Source organism: Trichechus manatus, unplaced genomic scaffold, assembly GCF_000243295.1.
Source record: "Trichechus manatus latirostris isolate Lorelei unplaced genomic scaffold, TriManLat1.0 scaffold00180, whole genome shotgun sequence".
NCBI classification, from domain to species: domain Eukaryota; kingdom Metazoa; phylum Chordata; class Mammalia; order Sirenia; family Trichechidae; genus Trichechus; species Trichechus manatus.
The window spans coordinates 3,712,706-3,733,564 of NW_004444116.1; the positions used below are offsets into that span (position 1 = coordinate 3,712,706).

Here is a 20,859-nt window from a genome sequence, read left to right on the forward strand (position 1 = left end):
ATCTGTATACTGAGCAACTAATCTGAGAAGATGGATTATATGAAGAAGAATGGGGCATCAGGATTGGAGGAAGACTCATTACCAACCTGTGTTGTGCAGATGACACAACCTTGCTTGCTGAAAGTGAAGAGGACTTGAAGCACTTATTGATGAATATCAAAGACTACAGCCTTCAGTATGGATTAAACCTCAACATAAAGAAAACAAAAATCCTCACAACTGGACCAATAATCAACATCATGTTAAACAGAAAAGATTAAAATTGTCAAGGATTTTACTTTGGATCCATTTTACTTAAATCCACAATCAACACCCATGGAAGCAGCAGTCAAGAAATCGAACAACGCATTGCATTGGGCAAATCTGCTGCAAAAGACCTTTTTAACGTGTTAAGAAGAAAAGATGTCACTTTAAGGACTAAGGTGCACCTTACCCAACCTATGGTGTTTTCAATTGTTTCATATGCATGTGAAAGCTGTACAATGAGTAAGGAAGCCCAAAGAAGAATTGACGGCTTTGAATTGTGGTGCTGGAGAAGAATACTGAATATACACTGGACTGCCGAAGGAACGAACAAATCTGTCTTGAAAGAATTACAGCCAGAATTCTCCTTAGAAGCGAGGATGGTAAGACTTTGTCTCACATACTTTGGACATGTTATTCAGGAGGTATCAGTCCCTGGAGAAGGACATCATGCTTTGTAAAGTAGATGGTCAGTGAAAAAGAGGAAGACCCTCAACAAGATGAATTGACACAGTGGCTGCAACAATGGGCTCAAGCTTAACAGCAATCATGAGGATAGTGCAGGACCGGGCAGTGTTTCATTCTGTTGTACATAAGGTTGCTGTGAGTCCAAACAGACTCAACAGCACCTAACAACAAAAACAACATGACAGTTCTATGTTATTTTTTTGAGGAATCACCAAACTGTTTTCTACTTGCAAATGCTTTTTAAGCCTTTTTCGTAAATATCTGTTGCTGAAACAAGTCACTTGGCCAACCCATATTCAAATGGTGTTTAGAAAGTTCCATCTCTTGCATATAGGATGTGGATGCTTTTAAGAATGATTCAAAGCACTGACATGGTGATGAGTACACTACAATAACAAATGTAATCAAACCTCGCTGATGTGTATGTATTACTGTTTTTAAAGTGTTTTATTTCCCCTAAACTACTTTCCTTTGAAACTCATTTTTTCTTGAAAAAGTAATGATCACAAGGTTTTGTGTTTAAAGGGAATTGTTTTATAGATGCTATCAGAATAAGAATTGATCAAAGAAAATTTAAGGGTCAAATATTACAAACATCATGGATAGTGTACAACAGTTAAATACAATCCAAAGTTAACACCTACTGATAGTTTTTAAAAAGAAAAAGAAATTGCAAAGTAGATGACAAAGGGAGTACTAATTTTCTTAATAAATAATGAGTTTTTCCAAATCTGTTTGCTGCATTCAAGCAGAAAAAATAGGACATGTAGGCACAGGGCATGAAGAGGTTATTTTCAGAAAAGGAAATATATATAGCACATAAATATATGAAAATAGCTTTAACCTCTCTTACTCCATTTTTCTCCTCATACTGGCAAGTATTTTAGAGTGGGTGTAATAGCCAGCCTTGGTGAGGAGATGAACACATAAGCTCTCTGGTAAACTATAAAAGAGTGCTAATCAGTGTAAACATTTTGGAAAACAATTTTTTAATATCTATCAGAACAAAAATACAAAAACCATTCAACTGCCAATGATTGCACTTCCAGAAATTTGTTTTATAGGTATACTTGCATAAATGTACAAAATCATGAACACAATGTCGTTTGTAATGTGAAAAACTGGAAATGGTCTAAACGTTCATCAGTAGGAAAATATTATAGAAACGTAGGTGTCATGGATTGAATTGTGTCCCCCCAAAATATCTGTCAACATGGCTAGGTCATGATTCCTAGTATTGTATGATTGTCTACCATTTTATCATCTGATGTGATTTCCCTATGTATTGTAAATTCTATCACTATGATGTAATAAGATGGATTAGCAGCAGTTACATTGATGAGATCTACAAGATTAGATAGTGTATTAAGCCAATCTCTTTTGAGATATAAGAGTGAGAAGTGAGCAGAGAGACATGGGGAACCTCATACCACCAAGAAAGCAGTGTTGGGAGCAGAGCATGCCCTTTGGATCTGAGGTTCCTGCACAGAGAAGCTCCTAGACCAAGGGAAAATTGATGACACAGACCTTCCTCCAGAGCTGACAGAGAAAGCCTTCCCGTGGAGCTCATGCTTTGAATTTGGACTTGTAGCCTACTAGCCTGTGAGAGAATAAATTTTTCTTTGTTAAAGCCATCCACTTGTGGTATTTCTGTTATAGCAGCACTAGATAACTAAGACAGTAGGTAAACTCATAAAAATAAAGCCAATTAACATGTAGTGATAAGGGAGATGGACAAAAATATAATGGTAAACTAATCGAAGCTGAGTTACAGAACTTCATATGTGGTACATTTCCTTTTGTGTAATATGTAAGCAGGATATACCGTAACATGTACAGAGATAACAGAGGCTTTCTTTGGGGAATGGAACTACAGCTAGGGGAAGGGAGGCTTTCATTTTCATTTTGTAGTCTGCTGATTTTTTAAAACCATGAATGTATAGTATTTATGCATTAAAGAGAGATAAAGTTTCAAAAGTGAATAAAAATGATTTAGTTTGATTATTCAGATCTGGCCACAAAATGACTTTGACTTCACAAGCTCAATAATGTCCTTTACCTTGTTTTCCAAAAAACATTAAAACTGTCATTATCAAGTAGTTGCTTGGTTTATGGAGGTGATGATTGTATCTTTGACACTGACCCCACTGATTTCCTAACATTCTAACTCCCTAGCAACTCAGGTTTCTTATTTTATATTAATACCACCACAGAAATGAACACATCATCTCACTTATTTTTCACAACAATTTACTAAATTCAATGACAAGATGCCATCGAGTCATTCCAACTCATGGAGACACCATGTGTGTCAAAGTAGAACTATGTCCTCAGGGTTTTCAATGGCTGATTTTTCTGACGTAAATTGCAGAGTCTCCCTTTTGCTGGCCTCTGGACAGACTGAAATTGCCAACCTTTCAGCTGAATGTGTTAACCATTTGCATCACTCTGGGACTCCTTAAGAAATTTAGTAGTTCACAAATAGTGGTGCTCCTTTTACAATAATATTTAGACAAAAATAACTGAAATGCTTTTGTGTGTGTGTGTCTCTTCCTACTGAAACGCTTTTTTAAAACTCAAACATCAAAACTTTCTGTGGATCTAGAACCAAATAATAATTCTACTGATAAAATCCAGTACAGTTTCCATTAGGTTACTTAACTGCGCATGGTCTACTGCAGCCTATAAATGTGTCACTATTCAAACATTTCCTCACATAAGATACTGGTTTGTTGAAAAATCAGTCTATTTTATCATACTTGTTACCTTAAAAATGCACGGATTTAGATTTGTAAGACATAATACATATGAAAATGCATGGATGTTTTGGTAATTCTTTATATGAGTGAGGAATTAATGAACCAAAATCAATAAAAATAACATTCCAGAATTTCGGTCACTTGTGTTTTTGTTTTTACCTTTTTTCTATCCTCTAAATAAAAAAGATAGCTTGCTCCATAATTCCCTAAATAATTGCCTAATTTACCCTTATGACTCTGTTACATCCTGGAGGGAGAGAGATGAATGATGGAAGCACCATGGTTTAATTTATTGATGGTGGTCCTTAGGTTAGTTCATCACTATTTTGTGGGAAATTGAAGACCGGTTGCATTTGTTCATAGTTTCCCTGAATGAGTGTGGACAGTATTTTTAGCCCTAGATAAACAGCTTAATGTTTGTTGTTAAAATCTAGAAAAGTAGCTAGATAAATTTTCAAAGTGTCTAATTCTTTCTAAATTGTAAGGACGTCTCTTGGGATCTCATTACAGAGTTGGCTTGGTAGAGCTACCGTTGATGGTGAACTCATTTTCTCTAAGTCCCTAGGGATTCTGTCACTTGGAAGATCAGAACCATTAGATATATTTTATTCTTATGCTCAATGCAGCTTTTTGTAAGTTTGAAATGTTTCATCAAAAATTATTTCGTTGCTCAGTGATGAGACAATATCCACATTTAACCATGTATTAAGAGGCAGTCAATTTGTGCTTATCTGTTTTATTAATTACTGGTAGTATGCAATTTTAATTCAAGGAAGTTGTTAGAACTTAATGCTCATAAACTAACTTATAAAAGTTGTCAGAGCACACAATTGCTCCAGAACCCAGGGTTTAAGTAGTGACATCTCAGATACCAGCAAATTAATTGTCATAGGTACTGAAGGATTTGAATCACCAATGGTGGCCGTCAAGACAGAGGCATGTTAACTTGAAATAAAAACATGAATTTCTTATAATCCTCAATTTACTGTTTAGAGCATTGGAGACTGATCATCTTCTCTTTCACAGACAAGAAAGACCTTGGGTGTTAGAGCTTGGGGATCAGAGATAATTATTAGAGGTTCCTTATTTACATATCTGCTCAGAGCACATTTATTTCCAAATCAGTATGTGCACTATTAATGGTATGATTATTTTATAGAGTCAGTATATGTTAAAATTCTAGTGCTGGGATTGCACGTTATGTAAGAGCAAATTTTGTTATTTGTAATACATTCACTGCCCAGAGAAAAAAAAACTGAGAATATGCGTTCTCATTTCCCTGCCCTATAGCTTTCCTTCATAGTGAATAAGTTTTGCATTTATTAAATTTGTCCTTGTGAAATATCAGGATATGGTCTAGTTCTCCATCTGTTTTGTCAACTGGCTTTTTCTATAGCACTTTAGTGAAGTCAATTGGGTGCAGTTAGAAAATCTTTCTTGATGATCTGGATTTCCATGCAATGTTGGAAATTATTATTCACTTCTTTTTCTTTTTAGTTGGAGTCCCTGAGTGGTCGAAATAGTCAGTGTGCTCAGTAACCAAAATGTTGGAGATTGGAGTCCACCCAGAAGTGCCTTGGAATTATCTGATTTCTTTTTGTAATGTTTCTCTAGGATTTGCAGGTTAATTTAAAGTCAGAAGAAGTAGTGAGACTTTGTGACAGGTTTCAACCCCTTACCTGAAGTCTCCTGTTCAAAAAGAAGCAGTCCTGTGGAGAATATGTACCTTAACCACCTGAGGAAAAAACACAAATCACGGTGGCATTGCAGGGAACACATGAAAGAGCTGAAACCTGGAGAGCAAATGCTGAACCAGGATCTGTTTTCTTCAGAGTGGGCTTTATGCTGGTGGAGAAGTAGAACATCAAGGGACCGCTCTCTGGAGCACAGTAATGTAAATCTTTAATATCTCTTAGAAAATAATGTGCCTTAGTTGGTAAAACAATTTATCAGAGGTAGAAGAAAGAGAATTTAGACCCGTATGGGCGAATTCTTCTGGTTTTCTGCCAGAAATCTGAGATTAAATAAATATTGTAAATCTCCGCAGGAAAATTCTCCTTTTTGTCTGTATTATGGAAGAAAGATAAAAGTTATTCTCTGTTTTAAGAGGTGCACGTGAAGCTATTTCTTGATTTGTGATTTCAGACACTTTGATTCAGCAGAAATAAAAAAGGAGAAAGTGTAGATTATATTGAAGAAGAATTGAAATATTGTATTTTATTCATAATGATTGTGGAGTTAGGAAAGACTCAGATATTTCGGATCTTTTTCTAAATCTCATAATGTGCATGGAAAATTATCTGAGATTCTCAATGTCAGTAGGAGGATTTTTGTCCCTTTCTTATTTATCTGTGGGGGCTGTAGTGATAATGATATAGTCAAGGAATTAACATCATGGAATTGACTTTAATTTTAAAATAATTATCATTTTTGCATTTATATAATCATAACTGAATTTGAATTTCATATAATTAAAGTTTAATTTAAAAATTCAATTAAATTTAAAATGTTATTAAATTCATTAATTTTAATATAATGTTTGTATTTTATTCAGAAGTTAGGCAGAGTTATGCACACAAACATGTTCATCAAAATAAATATTATTTATTCATCCCCCTGCTCAGATATTATAGAACTCTAATGATGTGTGATAATTTGTGATGCATTTCAAAAAGTTATTATCTTGCTTTCTACCCAACCTGGTCAATGGCAGAAATCAGGCTCAATCATTATTCTTGGAAAGCAAATTCTGGGGAAATCACCCAATGTGTATATTGAAATGACTATCTTGACCAGTATATTCAGTTAGTCTGGTGAATGTGTACGCTATTGAATCAGGATTGCAGTTTATTTTTCATAATATTGGGGATATGTACTTGAAATGTACCTAACAAAATGCACCACTTTTTACACTATACATACATAAACACACACAAATGCTCAAACACCTTGATAGTTAATTATTATTTTTCAATAAGAAATTTTTTCTTAGTTTTTTTTTTTAACCAAATCTTCCAGATGTTATTTTTGCTTCAGGTAGTAAGAAGTTATCTTTCTATACTCATCAATAGGATAACTGTGAAGGTGGACTGTTGATAATCTGTTCAATTGTTATAAGTTTCATCAGTTCTGATATGTTCAAGCTTTCCTAGATGAACTATATCTGTATCACATTGCTAAGGAACACAAAGCTTTGTGGTCCTTCAAATAGAGGCTAATATTTTAAATGATTTTTCAGCAAACATAACAAAGTGGCTATTTGTTACTACATAGATAAAATCAAAGTCTTTTCCATTTGTCCACCACCTTCTATCACCTCATTCAGGTAACTTCACAAGATGCCAACCCAAATTTATAATGTAAAGAAAATGTTAACTAATAATTTTAAGTAATTTTTCAATATTATTCATGGTGTGACTTAACTTTTCATTTATTAAAAAATTATATATATTTGGGGTGCCTGCTTTAGAGGTCAGGGTTAGAGTGAAGAGCACTAGCCATTATGTCAGCTTTAAAAGCTCATAGAGTAATTCAGGGGGTATGTTAAACAAACACTTACCTACATGGTGCATGATTATAATTTTTTCTTATAGTAATTGTTGTAACTAATGATTATTGAGATGTACTATGTTACAAGCATTGTTCTAAGCACCTTACATATATTACTCATTCAATATTCATTCCAAACCTAGGTATTCTTATTGTCCCATTTTTAGAAATGAGAAAACTAAGCCCAGAAGTGTAATGTAACTTGCCTGGGACCACACAGTTAAATAACTGGCACAGCTGAGATGTGAACATAAGCTCTGTGGCTATGCTTCTTAAGGTCCATGCTATACTGGCTGTCTGTAGGTGTTTATAAGATATAAAGCCAAAAGAGATTTTGGACTCAGGGGATTCCTCTTTCAGAAAGAGACTTTTAAGTGCTAGACTAAAGAATGAGTGGGAGTTCCCCATAGATGTAGTAGAATGGTTTCATGGGCTTTAGACAGGAATGAGCTTGACCTGTCAGAAAAACTTCGAGGGCTAGTAAGGATTTGTGAGATGAGAATGAGGCCAGTCCAGTCCATCTCAACTGACTTGAAGAATTTGAGTATTTCTTAAATGTAGTGGAAAGTCATTGACCAGTGTTAAGCCCATAGGTGATGTGATCTTATTAAATCTTGTAACAAAGCATAAGACTGGATGTAAGGACAGAAGACTATTACCAGAATCTAGAGAGAGGGTAGTGGTCTTGTTTAGAGTAGTGGTGATGGAAAATTTAAAAACTGAGAGTATCATTAATGTATATTTTTGCATTCAGATTTACCAGTTTGGGTGATAAGTTAGTTATCAGGGATGAGGTAGATGAAAGTGCCAAGGAAAAACGCCAGATTTCTTACAAAACAACCAGCGAGATCAAAGATGCTATTCCCTAAGATATGAAAAACGAGGAACGCTCTTTTCTTCATTCTGACGTTAGCCAAATAGTTAGATTTTATAGGTGCATGCTCTGATCAAATAAAGGGATATGTTCATTATATTCAACTTAACCAGTTTTGTAGAGAATCACAATCATGTCATTTTAGAACCATATCTATTGCAGACTCTCAAATTCACTTGTGAAAAAATTCAGACCTTGAGTTTAAGAGTGAACTCCTGAAGGTCACATAGATAAAATATAGAATACTGAACTCTTCGTCATAAAAAATCTGCAACAAATACCAGATTTCCTGAATGCAATATTTTCTATTCATTGATTTTTTAAAATTATTGATATAAATTATCCCTTTGTTTTGAATTTCATTTCATTAAATTATTTATGTAGTCTGTGTTGACAAATTTTTTCTTCTTCTCCTCTTTTTGGATTTAGGCATTGAAGGATTATGGACCAAAACAATTATAGTTCTCTACATGGTTTTATTCTGCTTGGCTTCTCAAATCATCCCAAACTGGAGATGGTCCTGTCGGGAATTGTCACCATCTTCTACTTAATTACGTTGGTGGGTAACACAGCCATCATTCTTGCATCTCTCCTGGATTCCCATCTGCACACACCAATGTATTTTTTCCTCAGGAATTTATCTTTCCTAGATCTGTGTTTCACCACCAGCATCATACCTCAGATGCTGGTTAACTTATGGGGACCTGATAAGACCATTAGCTATATGGGTTGTGTCATTTAGCTCTATGTTTATATGTGTTTGGGCTCCACTGAGTGCCTTCTCCTGGCTGTTATGTCCTATGATCATTTTACAGCTATTTGTAAACCCTTACATTATTTGGTAATCATGCACCCACATCTATGTCTTAAGATAATTATCATGGTCTGGGGTATTAGTTTGGCATGTTCTGTAGTATTATGTACACTCACTATGAATTTGTCTAGGTGTGGAAATAATCTTCTGGATCATTTCTTGTGTGAGTTGCCAGCTATGGTCAAGATAGCTTGTACAGACACCATAACTGTTGAAATGTCTGTTTTTGCTTTAGGCATTGTCTTTGTCCTTACACCTCTCCTCCTTATTCTTATATCCTACGGTTACATTGCCCAAGCTGTGCTGAGAGTGAGGTCAAAATTAGGCCAAGGAAAAGCAGTTAATACTTGTGGATCTCATCTCACTGTGGTGTCCATCTTCTACGGGACTGTCATCTACATGTACCTGCAGCCAGGTAACAGTGCCTCCAAAGACCAAGGCAAGTACCTCACCCTCTTTTACACCGTCATTGCTCCAAGTCTCAATCCCCTCATCTACAGCTTGAGGAATAAGGACATGAAGGATGCACTGAAGAAGTTGGTGAGAATTGCCTATGAATCAACAAAAATGAAGAAGAAATGGAAATCATAGAAAAATATTGCAGTAAATAAGCAGTGAAATACATTTTCTAAATATCTTTAGTTTTTACTGAGGCAGGTAATCCCTTGATCTTTGAGATCAGTTAAGACAATAAATCTTGTGTGGAAACGTTTTGTGGTTACAAACAATATTATAATTATTTTACTTAGCCCTTTTAAACTCTAATTATTGGCATGTCTTCAGAGAAAATGTGTCATTAGGAATTTTTATTTTTGCTTGAAATATAATACAAAGTAGATGTAAATATAAACTTTAATACATTGAATTTATTCTCAAGCCCAGTGAAAACTGCTTTGGTCATCTAGTTTTGTATTTTCATTGCTAATGCTTGGATTGTCAACAATACAGACATTAATGAATGGTTTCATATACATTATGATTTGTATATTCCATACTGATATACAAAGAATGATTTTGTATATTCAATATTTTGTGAAGCCAGCCAGACATTTTTTGTGTATTTGTTGCAAGAAAATGCAATTTATAAGATAGTGATCGTCTTACACACCACCTGATACAATTTACTCTTTGTTCAGTGGAACCTGATATCAGGATTTTGAGTAGAGTCTTTGTTATTTAAGTGGATTACTTCTTCAACATCACTGGAGAGATGACACAAATTCAAGGGATTTAAAGCTGATGACACAATCTTATTCATTTCTCCTTCATTCATGAAACATATATCCCATGACAGTCTGAATTTGAATGGAAAGAGAATATAACCAATTTGAGATAAATAGGCTTTTGACATAGATCTATTGCATCATGGAATTTATGTGAATTTTGTGCATTGTGGTAATATTTGTATGTAGTTGTTGCATTTTTGTTGGATGTCGTCGAGTCGGTTCTGACTCATAGCAACCCTATGTACTACAGAACTAAACACTGCCCGGTCCTGCGCCATCCTCACAATTGTTGTTATGCTTGAGCCCATTGTTGTAGCCACTATGTCAATCCATCTTGTTGAGGGTCTTCCTCTTTTTCGCTGACCCTGTACTTTACCAAGCATGATGTCCTTCTCCAGGGACTGATCCCTCCTGATATCATATCCAAAGTATGTGAGATGTAGTTTTGCCATCCTTGCTTCTAAGGAGCATTCTGGTTTTACTTCTTCCAAGACAGATTTTTTCATTCTTTTGCCCGTCCATGGTATATTCAATATTGTTCTCCAACACCATAATTCAAAGGCATCAATTCTCTTCAGTCTTCCTTATTCATTGTCCAGCTTTCACATGCATATGATGCAATTGAAAATACCATGGCTTGGGTCAGGCACACCTTAGTCTTCAAGGTGACATCTTTGCTTTTCAATACTTTAAAGAGGTCTTTCACAGCAGACTTGCCTAATGAAATACGTCTTTTGATTTCTTGACTGCTGCTTCCATGGCTGTTGATTGTAGATCCAAGTAAAAGGAAATCTTAGTATTTCATAAAATAAGTAAATCTCTTTATCTTCAATTATCATGATATTTAACTCTTTACAGGAAAATGTGATGACTTCTGTATTAAACTTTAATATTTTCTATGATCTGATATCTTTCTTTAAAACATCACATTATTTGATAATTGAAACCAATCTAGAGAGATTTAGAAGGATACATTGCTGAAATCTAAAAGTAACATTATTTTCTCCTGTAAAAAACCAGTTACTGTCAAATTGACTACGGTGACCTCATGTGTTTCAGAATAGAACTGTCCCCCACAGAACTGTTTGCACCACCCAGGGACTCCGTTTTCTCTAATTACTTCATAATTCTGGATAATTATATATTTTCTTAATAGGTATTTAATATCGATGGCACACAAAATCCACAACAGGATATTGTCAATGTTCTTGTCTTCCTCTTTTAAAGTTGTTTACAGAAACAGTTTGTCAGCCCACCCAAAACGCAACGGAACAAAAACCTACAGAGAGAATGTAAGTTCTGTGTTCTGGATGTATACAGTCTAGCTATTCCATCCAGTACTCTTGGATTTGGAAAATTTGTTCTTTCTCTTAGTACAATTATAATAATTTTAGGAGATATATTAGGTCATTTACTAAGTTCAATAATCTAAGTAGATCAAAAATATAATAATAATGGAATCTTAGGAGAACATTACGTTTTATAGCAGTAATTTTTTTCTTTATATATCTAGTTTTATTTTCTTTTTGGTTTGAGTCTCTTCTTTGTTTGGGCTGCAAGTTATACCAATATTTCAAATATTTAATCTATCTTTTATTTCCCTTAAATAAATGTACATACATACACCATTATAGTATGTTACAACAAATCCTTTAAATATATTGACCTTCTAAAAGCTAATCTGTACTGAATGGGTGTTATGAAGATTTTCAAGAAGGTCAGCTTTTTCGGTGGCCACCAGGTCCAGGAGAACCTGACCAGACCGTGTCCTCAGACCTCATTGATCCTGTCCTTTCATCCCCCCAGAAACTCCTTAAAAAATGGTTTGACCCCCCTTCCTCAATGTGACTCAAAAACGTAACTGATGATAAACCAAAAAAAAAAACCCAAACCCGTTGCCATCGAGTCGATTCTGACTCATAGCGCCCCTATAGGACAGAGTAGAACTGCCCCGTAGGTTTTCCAAGGGGCACCTAGTGGATTCAAACTACCGACCTTTTGGTTAGCAGCCATAGCTCTTAACCACTATGCTACCAGGGTTTCCAAGTGATGATAGTAAGTAATAACAATGAAAATTAAATCTAATTTTCTTTTTAATGAGAGTCACTTTTCTGCCCCAAATCTCACAGCAACATTCTGGAGAATTTACCATATCAACATTCATAAGAATTTACAACAGCATTTAGCTCATCTAATGTAAATGGTCTACCAATACAGGCAAATATTCCTGAAGGCATATGAAGTGATTGAAGGGGAAGAAAAGTGTGAAACAAATGTTAGACTAGGACTCAGAAGACCAAAATTTGAATCCAAAATCTACCTTGAGGAAAAAAAAAATCACTTAATATTTCTAAGCCTTTATTTTCTTAAATTTAAAATGGATATTAAAATGATCCTACACAATATATACTTGGTTTGAGATTCAAAAAAGACAAATCATTTAATGAAGGTAGTATTTCAATATAAAGCATATATTTATTGATTGCATGTAAGTGTATATCACATGATATTATTTAATAGCATGCAGAACAGGGAATGGAAATACTTGCAGAGAAGGATTACTAAATTTATAATAAAATGACACACTGATGGCCTGCCTTTTTTCCTGTCACTTCTTTCACTGATTTACTAAGTTTAGCTTCATTATCTTTATCTCTTCTTTCGTATGGCCTAAAACCAACCAGAATAAACAGCAAAGGATATGTCTTGTACCAGAAATACACCCTGAAGTCTCCTTTAAACCAAACAATAGTTAGCTTAATTAGTAAAGAATGTGCCTTGAGCATTGTACTCTTTTAAAGATCTATCTATATGAGATCAAATTGACAATAGCAACTTAAAAGGTTAGATAGGAAGCTTAGGTGGCAGTGAGTTCCTGTGAATGGTGGAGGAATAACTTGGAAAAGGAGGTGAAAATGGTTGCACAACTTGACGAATGTAATCAATGTCACTAATTGTACATGTAGAAATTGTTGAACTGGTGTTTGTCTTGCTGTGTACATTTTTAACAACAACAACAAAAATAAATTATTTAAAAAAAAAAAAAAGATACTTCTTGGATGTGGAGAGGGTGGGAGGGACTTTCCAAAACAGGATAGTGCTGAAGTATCAGGCTTATGCTTATGCTTAAACCAAGGTAGGTCCCAAGGTAAGGATATAACGAATCTGACTGGCAGAATTAAATTAGCCTTGGGCTTTCTGCTCTCTGTGCCATATAAAAATGGCGAACTATGCAGAGCCCTGGTGGTATAGTGGTTAGGAGCTATGGCTGCTAACCAAAAAATCAGCAGTTCCAATTCACCAGCTGCTCCTTGGAAACCCTAGGGGGCAATTCTACTCTGTCCTATATGGTCTGTATGAGGAGTGGGAATCTACTTGACGACAATGGGTTTTTTTTTTTTATAAACATATAAGTAAAGGCACCAACTTTTTACTTGTTTGTTAAAATAATATTACATAATATTATTAGAAGATATCACCAAACTACCTAAACCTAAGGTGCTGCATTACTTAGCACTAATTATACGTGCCAGGAGGTCTGCTGGTGCAGTGGCTAAGCGCTGGGCTGCTAAGCAAAAGGCTGGTGGTTCTCACCAGCTGCTCTGTGGAGAAAGATGTAACAGTTTGCTTCTGTAAAGATTAAAGCCTTGGAAACCCAGTAGGGGCAGTTTTACTCCATCCTTTAGCGTTATGAGTCAGAATCGACTTGACGTCCGTGGGTTTTAATTATACATGCAAAGGCTCTTCTGGAAAATGAGGGATCAGTCTGATTTGGAGAAAATGGAAACAGATGCATGAAGTATATGGGATTTAAAGCAAACATTAAAGATTCTCTAAGATCTGAATTTGGCAGACAAGATCCAAGTAAATAGAAGAGTGTGGCAAAGTCATGGAAGTTAAAAACCAGTTATAAAGAGTATAATAAGTAAATGTAAGTAAATTGATAAAAGAAGACCAGATTAAACATGTTGTATGCTGAACAGGTTTCAATGGAGCTTCTAGACTAAGGAAGACTAGGAAAAAGGGCCTGGTGATCAACATCCAAAAAAAACAACAAACAAACAAACACACCCATTGCCGGCAAGTTGATTGTGACTCATAGCGACCTGATAGGATAGAGTAGAACTGCCCCACAGGGTTTCCAAGAAGCAACCGGTGGATTTGAACTGCCCAACCTTTTGGTTAGCTGCGAAACTCTTAAAAATTAGCCACTGAAAACTTCATGGATCACAATGGTCTGATCCCATTGCACATGGGGTAGTCATGAGCCAGGGGTCAATTTGGCAGCAGCTAACAAAAACCCTATGAGTCCACTTATATGAAATATCTGGAGCCTGGTGGTGCAGTGGTTAAGCGTTTGACTGCTAACCAAAAGGTCAGCAGTTCGAATCCGCCAGCTGCTCATTGGAAACTGTGTAGGGCAGTTCTATTCTGCCCTATAGGATCACTATGAGTCAGAATCACTATGGGTCTGAATCGACTTGATGACAATGGGTTGTATGAATTATCTAGAACTGGCAAGCGTATAGAGACCACAGCTTATTAGAGGTTACCAGAGGTGAGTGGGTGGGAGGGAGGGGGGAAGGGGAACTCATTGCTTAGGGGACACTGAGCTTCTTTTTCAATGTAGACAATCGTCTGCAAATATTGACTGCTTTATCCATTTGATTCTAACTCCTAAAACTGCTTTTCTTTGTCTTGTTGCTTTGGTGAAAACTTACAGTGCAATGTTGACTATTAGGAAGAAACAGAATATTTTTTATTTTATTTCCAATTTTAAAATTAGATGATGTAAAATCTCACCAATTTAGATGTCTGCTATAGGTTTTAGATAAAAATTTTAAATTATTTTATGAAAACTCAAACTTTTAGTTCATCAAAAGATTTTTTCCTGAATGGATGTTGTATTGATTGAATGTTCTTTTTCAAGTTTATTAAAGTAACTTAAAATTTATTAATTTTGTGGATCAAATTGAGTAATATTATCTTTCTTGCATTTCTAGGATTTTGAATGACTGATTTTTCTGAAGTAGATCACCAGGCCGTTCTTCTGAGGCACCTCTGGATGGACTCAAACCACCAACCTTTCAGTTAAGAGCCAAGTGTGTTAACTGTTTGCACCATCTAGGGACTCATTAAGGAATTTGTTGTTGTTGTTATTGTTAGGTGCTGTCGAGTCTGTTCCAACTTGTAGCAACCCTATGTACTATAGACGGAAACACTGCTGGGTCCAGCGTCATCCTCACAATCGTTGTTATGCTTGAGCCCATTGTTGCAGCCACTATGTCAATCTATCTCATTGAGGGTCTTCCTCTTTTCAACTCACTCTCTACCAAGCATGATATCCTTCTCCAGGGACTGATCCCTCCTGATTACATGTCCAAAGAATGTGAGACGCAGTCTCACTATCTTTGCTTCTAAGGAGCACTCTGGTAGTACTTCTTCCAAGACAGAGTTGTTCGTTCTTTTGACAGTCCATAGTATATTCAATATTCTTCGCCAACACCATGATTCAAAGGCGTCAATTCTTCTTCAGTCTTCCTTATTCATTTTCCAGCTTTCGCATGCATATGAGACTATTTGAAAACACCATGGCTTGGGTCAGGCGCACCTTAGTGTTCAAGGTGACATCTTTGCTTTTCAACACGTTAAAGAGGTCTTTTGTGGCAGATTTGCCCAGTGTAATGTGTCTTTTGATTTTCTGACTGCTGCTTCCATGGGCGTTGATTATGGATCCAAGTATAATGAAATCCTTGACAACTTGAATCTTTTCTCCATTTATAATGATGTTGCTTATTGGTCCAGTTGTGAGGATTTTCGTTTTCTTTATGTTGAGGTGTAATCCATACTGAAGGCTGTGGTCTTTGATCTGCATCAGTAAGTGCTTCAAGTGATCTTCACTTCCAGTAAGTAAGATTGTGTCATCTGCATAATGCAGGTTGTTAATGAGTCTTCCTCCAATTCTGATGCTCCCTTGTTCTTCACAGAGTCTAGCTTCTTGGATTATTTGTTCAGCATACAGACTAAATAAGTATGGTGAAAGGATACAGCCCTGACGCACACCTTTCCTGACTTTAAACAATACAGTATTCCCTTGTTCTGTTCGAACGACTGCCTCTTGATCTATGTAGACGTTCTGAGACAAGCTAGGGACAGAAAAGGCCTTAAACGACCAGCTGTGTTGGTTAAAAAATTTTTCTAGAAGAAGAATGGTGTAAATGTTGTTTGCTTCCTCCTAATCTGTCTGCTTGTAGCAGTCTTTCAGATCAGCCAATTAGAACTACAATCCTGGGCATGCGCAGTAAGAGACCAGGTTAGCCATTAGATGGCCTTATCCCGTGAGTGTTGCCTAGGAACGAAAATCACTGGACATACGTCATCCAGTGATGACTGAGCCCATTTCCAAAGCGAGAAGTCTGTCAGCCTCTTTCGTGCCGGAATTCTACCTCAACCCCTTTTTGACTATATAAGAAGTTAGCGCATATGTGTGACTTCCCCTTTCCCACCAAGCATAAAACTGCACCCGAGCCGTTTGTTCGAGGATCCTCCCTCCTCTCCTTACTCGCAGCGAGTAATAAACTATGTCTTGCTTTAAATCCGCTTGAGTCTTGGTTATTCTTAACCAGAGTACAACTGGCAAACCCATTGCGCTCGGTAACAGTTCTTCATGAGCACAATTAAGTGTTCTAGAATCCCTATTCTTCACAATGTTGTCCATAATTTGTTATGATCCACACAGTCAAATGCTTTTGCATAGTCAATAAAACACAGGTAAACATCTTCCTAGCAGTGTCTGCTTTCAGCCAGGATCCATCTGACATCAGTAATGATATCCCTGGTTCCCCGTCCGCTTCTGAATCTAGCTTGAATTTCCAGCAGTTCCCTGTCAATATACTGCTGCAGGAGTTTTTGATGATTTTCAGCAAAATTTTACTTGCTTGTGATATTAATGATATTGTTTGATAATTTCCACATTCGGTTGGATCACCTGTCTTGGGAATAGGCATAAAAATATGGATCCCTTCCAGTCAGTTGGCCAGGTAGCTGTCTTCCAAATTTATTGGCATAGACGAGTGAACACTTCCAAGGCTGCATCCGTTTGTTGAAACATCTCAATCGGTATTCAGTCAATTCCTGTATGCTTGTTTTTCACCAATACCTTCAGTGCAGCTTAGACTTCTTCCTTCAGCACCATAAGTTCCTGATCATATGCTACCTCCCGAAATGGTTGAATGCTGACCAATTCTTTTTGGTATAGTGACTCTGTGTATTCCTTCCATCTACTCTTGATGCTTTCTGTGTCATTTAATATTTTCCCCATGGAATCCTTCAAAATTGCAACTCTCGGCCTGAACTTTTTCTTCAGTTCTTTCAGCTTGAGAAATGCCAAGTGTGTTCTTCCCTTTAGATTTTCTATCTCCAGGTCTTTGCACACGTCATTATAGTACTTTACTTTGTCTTCTTGAGCCACTCTTTGAAATCTTCTGTTCAGTTCTTTTACTTCATCATTTCTCCTTTTCACTTTAGCTACTTGACATTCAAGAGCAAGTTTCAGGGTCTCTTCTGACGTCTTTTCTTTCTTTCCTGTCTTTTTAATGACCTTTTGCTTTCTTCATGTATGATGTCCTTGATGTCATTCCACAACTCATCTGGTCTTCGGTCGCTAGTGTTTAGCATGTCAAATCTATTCTTGAGACGGTCTCTAAATTCAGGTGCGATATACTCGAGGTCATACTTTGGCTTTCATGGACTTGTTCTAATTGTCTTCAGCTTCAACTTGAACTTGCATGTGAGCAATTGATGGTCTGTTCTGCTGTTGGCCCCTGGCCTTGTTCTGACTAATGATATTGAGCTTTTCCATCGCCTCTTTCCACAGATGTAGTCGATTTGATTTCTGTGTATTCCATCTGGTCAGGTCCACATGTGTAGTAGCCATTTATGTTAGTGAAAAAACATATTTGCAATGAAGTCATTGTCTTGAAAAATTCTATCATGTGATCTCTGGCATCATTTCTATCACCAAGACCATATTTTCCAATACTGATCCTTCTTCTTTGTTTCCAACTTTTGCATTCCAATCACCAGTAATTATCAATGCATCCTGATTGCATGTTTGGTCAATTTCAGACTGCAGAAGCTGGTACAAATCTTCAATTTCTTCATCTTTGGCTTTAGTGGTAGTGTGTAAATTTGATTAATAGTTGTATTAACTGGTCTTCCTTGTAGGTATATGGATATTATCCTATCACTGACAACATTGTACTTCAAGATAGATCTTGGAATATTCTTTTTGAAGATGAATGCAATGCCATTCCTCTTCAAGTTGTCATTCCTAGCATAGTGCACCATATGATTGTCCGATTCAAATTGGTAAATATCAGTCCATTTCAGTCCACGAATGCCTAGGATATCAATGTTTATGTGTTCCATTTCATTTCTGATGATTTCTTATTGTCCTAGTTTCATAGTTTGTACATTCCATGTTTCTATTATTAATGGATGTTTGCAGCTGTTTCTTCTCATTTTAAGTCATGCCACATCAGCAAATGAAGGTCCCAAAAACTTGATTCCATCTAAGTCATTAAGGTCAACTCTACTTTGAGGAGGCAGCTCTTCCCCAGTCATAGTTTGAGTGCCTTCCCACCTGAAGGGCTCATCTTCTGGCACTATTATCAGACAATTTTCTGCTGCTGTTCATAAGGGTTTCACTGGCTAATTCTTTGCAGAAGTAGACTGCTGCGTCCTTCTTCCTAGTCTTAGTCTGGAAGCTCAGCTGAAACTTGTCTGCCATGGGTGACTCTGCTGGTATTTGAATACTGGTGGCATAGCTTCCAGTAGCACAGCAACACGCAAGCTTCCACAGTATGACAAACTGACAGACACAAAATTAACAGGTCACAAATAGTGGTATTCTGGTTACAATAACATTTAGAGAAAAATAACTGAAATGCTTTTTACAATAATAGACATATAGATATAAAAAATGTATGAGTGTTTAAATGTTCTGGCAATTCCTTATATGAGTGAAGAATTAATGAACCAAAATTAATAAAAACAATTGTTTGGGATTTTGTTCACTTGTATTTTTCTCTTTTCCTGTCTTCTAAATGAAAAAGAAATAGCTTGCTCCTCAATTCCCTGAATCATTGCCTGTTTACTCTTGTGGCTATGTTTTGTTCTGGAGGGAGAGAGAGAGGGATGATGGAAGCACTATGGTTTGATTTATTGATGGTGGTCCTTTGGTTAGTTCATCACTGTTTTCTGAGAAATGGAAGACCTGTTGGCATTTATTCATGCAGTCTCCCTGAATGAATGTGGACAATCTTTTCAGACCTGGATAAAGAGCTCAGTGTTTGTTGTATATAGCTAGAAAAGTAATTAGAGAGATTTTCAAAGTATCTACTTCTTTCAAAACAGAAAGGAGGACCCTTGGGATCTAATTACAGAGCTGGCTTGGTAGAGCTACTGATGGTGGTGAGCTCATCTTCTCCAAGTCCTTAGGGATTCTATCACTTGGAAGAGCAGAACTCATTTATCCCCATGCTCAATTTAGCTATTTAAAAGTTTCAACGTTTCACTTTAGTTCAGATAGTGAAATAATCTCTAGGCCTTTGTGAGGAGAAAGAGACAATTAAGGAACTGTTCATTGCTGAGGGCTAAAGTAAGTCAGAGAATATTACTCCATGAACTCTTCCCTTTGTAGATACCACTCAGAGTTATGATGCAGCACTGGAGCATTGCCCCCAATATTGTTATCACCTTAAATCCTCAAGCATTTTCAATACAATAGTCATCATAATTTCACCCCCTAAGAATGACAAACAGGTAAAGGATTTGGTGAGAGCTTTCGTGAGATACAGCTCTGTCTTAGGCTGCGTTCTCTAAAGAACCAAAACCAGTAAAGCATATAAATATATATACAGAGAGATTTATATCAAAGAAACAGCTCACATGATTGTAGAGGTTAGAATGTCCCAAGTCCATGTATCAGAGTAGAAGCCTCTCCGATTCACACAGCCGCAGAAGCTGACAAACCCAAGATCAGCAGGCCGTAAAACAGGGCTCTTGCTCACAAGCTGTGAAGGTTGGTGAATTCCGAGATCAGCAGGCAAGACTGCAAGGTTTCTCCTGATTCATGTAGTTGTAGGGGCTGGCAAATCCAAGATCAGCAGGTCGGGGAGCAGGACTCTCACTTGCAGGTTGTGAAGATCGATGAATCCCAAGATCGACAGGTAAGCTGCTAGCTCAAGTCCTAAGTACTGGAGATGAGATGACAAGAGGCAGCTGCTGGATCCAGAACAAGCCAAAAACTTTGGCAAGGCGAGCAGGAAGGAAGTAACCAGCAGAGGGCAGAGGGATGAAGACTTAGGGGGTAAGCCCCCACAGGCTCCACCCCTGATGGTACCGCTCAGTAGATCCCATCATGGGGGTGATCACATATCATATCTCAACAGGGAAATGATCACAACATTATACAACTGCCAAAACACTGAGAATCATGGCCTAGCCAAGTTGACATACAATCTTAACCATCACACAGTCTTAAAAGGGACATTCTGCTTTTATATGTTCCAGAAATAATGATCACAATAACCTTGAATGCAGAATTATTTTTCTTAATAGAAGCTTTAAAAGATAAGTTGCAGAAGAATACGTACAGCGTAATGCCATTTATTTCAAGTTTAAATACTTGCAAAACATTTTATATTGTTTCCAAAAAAACTCATTGCCATCAAGTCAGTTCCGACTCACAGGGACCCTATATTGTGTAGAGATACATTAATGTGTAGCAAGATATAAAGAATAAAGATAAAATTTATGATAGCTATCACCTCAGGGAGGGGATAATGTAATTGGGGAGGGGTAAACCTAGAACTTAAATGTGTTCATAATATTGTGCTTTAATTTCTTAAGTAGGTGAGCGTT

General features: G+C 36.6%; 1 pseudogene; it reads left to right on the forward strand.

The window, feature by feature from the left end:
- Window positions 1-8,330: 8,330 nt before the first annotated feature.
- On the forward strand, window positions 8,331-9,348 carry LOC101359845 (olfactory receptor 2W1-like; annotated as a pseudogene).
- Window positions 9,349-20,859: the final 11,511 nt, after the last annotated feature.